This window comes from Salvia splendens, chromosome 14 (genome assembly GCF_004379255.2).
Source record: "Salvia splendens isolate huo1 chromosome 14, SspV2, whole genome shotgun sequence".
NCBI lineage: Eukaryota > Viridiplantae > Streptophyta > Magnoliopsida > Lamiales > Lamiaceae > Salvia > Salvia splendens.
In genome coordinates, this window is record NC_056045.1 from 24,826,873 (window position 1) to 24,830,530 (window position 3,658).

Here is a 3,658-nt window from a genome sequence, read left to right on the forward strand (position 1 = left end):
CGGCCGGTTTACACTCTAGGAGCCCTGTTTCCGCAAGAATGTCCAGAATGTATTTTCTCTGCCTTAGAAAGATCCCTCTCTGAAATCTCAACACCTCGATCCCAAGAAAGAATTTGAGATCCCATAAGTCCTTCATCTCAAACTCCTGAAACAGATTCTTCTTCAAGTTCTCAATTTCTCCCAAGTCGTCACCTGTGATAATCATGTCATCGACATATATGATTAAGCAAGTGATTTTATCTCCTCTCCTCTTCAGGAACAAGGTATGATCAGAGTTGCTCTGCTTGTATCGATAGCTAATCATTGCCCCTGCGAACTTCCCAAACCATACTCTTGGAGACTGCTTTAACCCATACAAAGTTTTCCTTAGCCTACATCCTTCTCCCATTTTGAAATCTGCTGCGAATCCTGGAGGGGCCTCCATATACACCTCTTCTTCCTTTTTTAACTCACCATGAAGGAAGGCGTTCGTCACATCGAACTGGTGTAGTGGCCAATCTCTATTTGCTGCCACAGACAATAGGACTCGAATTGTGTTCATCTTAGCCACCGGAGAGAAGGTTTCTGAATAATCCACCCCATATGTCTGGGTGTAGCCCTTCGCGACTAGCCGTGCTTTGTACCTCTCAATTGAGCAATCTGGTCTCCTCTTGATAGTGAAAACCCATCGACATCCTACAGGTCGTTTTCCTTTGGGTAAGATGCATGTTTCCCAAGTGTCGTTCCGGATCAGTGCATCTATTTCCTTTTGCATTGCCTCTCTCCAGTGCTTATGTTGCATAGCCTTTTCCCATGACTGTGGGATCTCTTCTTCCTCATACAGTGCCTTCTCAAATGCTTGAGCCATTTCGCTCAGGTGACTCGTAACTAGGCAAGCAACAGAATAGCGAGCCTTCTTGTTAACTCTCTCAGGGGTATACCTTTTTGGCGGAACCCCCCTGTTGGCCCGGGGTGGAAGAATGTACCCCCCCTGTGTCAGGGTCAATTCCTTCCACTTCTTCTACCTCACTGGTTTCTTGAACCGAGTTCACCACATCGGGGCCTGCTTCTTCCTCTACACTTACATCATCAGTAGTAAAGACAATTAGAGAAGCAGGGTTATCAGAACTTACATCGGATAGCCTTAAAGGGGAAGTAGTTGGCTGTGTGTCACCTTCAGGGACGGGATGTCCTACTTCAGAGACCTGCTCAGCGGGATAGCCTTAACGGGGAAGTAGTTGGCTGTGTGTCGATTCTGTACGACACAACAGCGGTTTCTGGTGGGTTGTTTTGATTTTGATTCATCGCAAAACTATTGCGCATGAAGTTGGCAAATTGCCGGGCAAAATCGTCCGTCATGGACTGGTTGGTAGTTTCTGTTAATTTTTTGTCTTCTTCGTCTGACATCTTGCTGGTACAGGTACGGGCCGAGGAAGGTAACACGGGAAAGGGCCAAGAAAGGTATCAAGGACGATGATGATACCTTTTCTGAGTCCAAACCTGCTCTGGTACCATGTGAAATAGTATAGACGACATATTAGAGAGGAGGAAACACTATGTTTTTATTGAAAAATAAGATGATGTCCATGTACAATAATGCACCCTTTAAATAGGGTTGAGAAGACGATGTACAAGGTAAGACATTTATTATACAATATTCTAGCAATCTCCTAATTAGTGTGATTGATTCTAATTGCTATCTTTTCTTATCACACAATTGATTCTAATTGACATGTTTCCTTTTCTAACACAAACAATTCCAAAATCAACAAGAAATTATCCACCAAGAATGAATTTAACTTATGACACCAAATTAATCTCTTTCTGTAATCGAAAGCACAGCATATGCATACCTCGATTTGAGCTGCGGTGCAGAATCGTTTGAGGACTTTGGAAAAGCCCTTGTTTTGGAGCCAGAGCGCGACGGAGAAGATCAAAATAGAGTCGTCTTCGGGGTTCAACTGGGCCATTGGAGCGGAAGTGGAAACGTTCCGGTGCTGCTGCAAGAGAAGAATTTGGCGCGGTTTGAATGCAATGAGGGAACTTCCCAGTCGACGGAGAAGGGTTTATCTTCCTCTTTCTATTTATATAAATATTGATTTAAATGCATGTTAGGGTTTAGGGTGTCCACTAAGGCGGACGCGCCCAATAACCCTGCCCATTTTTTGTCCATAGCCCCAATTTTGTTGTCCATAGCTCCAAAATTTTGTGTCCGCCACTATAGTGGACACCTCTAATAGCCCCAAATTTTATAATCAACTTTCATTTTATAATGTTTCAAGTAATTATGAACAATAATGAATGGAGTGGGGTGTATTTATAGGGGAATTGAAATGTAAAAAAAAAAATTGAAAATCGGCATAGCCGCGGCGGTTGGCGCCGCCACTATAGGCGCCGCGCCTATATCCGCGTCCACCCCCCATAGCCGCGTCCTCGCCCCGGAGTCGGCGAACGCGCGTCCACCGCATACCGCCCCCGAAATGGTGTCCGCCCGCGGGGCGGACAACTCCGCCACTATAATGCGCCCGCCTACCGCCCCAACCCGCGGCTATAGCCGCGGGCGTCCCATAGTGGACACTCTTAGCGATTCATTGACTATTGTACGGAGCGCTTTACCTCTGGTACATCCTATTAAAATAATGTTAGCAGCCCACACTGCAGAAAAAATGAAACATAAAAATTGAGAAAGGTAATACTCTTCTTCTCTTCCATTCTAGTTTTCTCTGCAAATGCAAAAATGGCGGAATCGAATTTGTGGACAGGAGCGGGTTGAGCAATATTTACTCAAAGTTGCGTCAGTACTCACAATGTATTCGACAAAATGCACAAGAGGAACGTCGTTTGTTGTGGAAGTATGAATACTGCATAATACACGCCAACGCAGTGACACGAATTGTTCATAATTTCCCCCAAGAAAAAACTGCCGATTAAAATAGATATAATTGTACATTAAAAATAAATCTTGCAGCTCTAGAGCATCCACAATGGTAATAGGCCAGTCATAGGCTAGCCACAAACTCCTCCTGCCACATCATCAGCACTAAAAACTTCTCCTGTCACATCATCAGGACAAGCAACTGGACTAGCAATAGGTTGTTGTGGAAGTATGAATACTGCAGAATACACGCCAACGCAGTGACACGAATTGTTCATAATTTCCCCCCAAGAAAAAACTGCCGATTAAAATAGATATAATTGTACATTAAAAATAAATCTTGCAGCTCTAGAGCATCCACAATGGTAATAGGTCAGTCATAGGCTAGCCACGAACTCCTCCTGCCACATCATCAGCACTAAAAACTTCTCCTGTCACATCATCAGGACAAGCAACTGGACTAGCAATAGGCTAGCCTATTGCTAGCCACAATAAACAAAATTATAAAAAACAAATAATTAACAATCACACAAAATACAGAATTAAATTTACGACACAGATACGGGAAAATTCAATAATAATAGTAAAATTAAAAAAAGTACATTAATTAAAAAAAATTACATTAATTTAAAAAAAACCCTTCTTCCACACACGAGCCCCCGCCTCCGCCTCACTCCTCGTGGCCGTCGCCGTCGTCGCCGCTATCCGGGACCCCAAAATCTACGGCATCTGAGCCCGCGTCTGAGCCCCCCAACTGTGCCGAGGCGGCATCCAAATCAACCCGCATACTCTCGAGCATTGAGT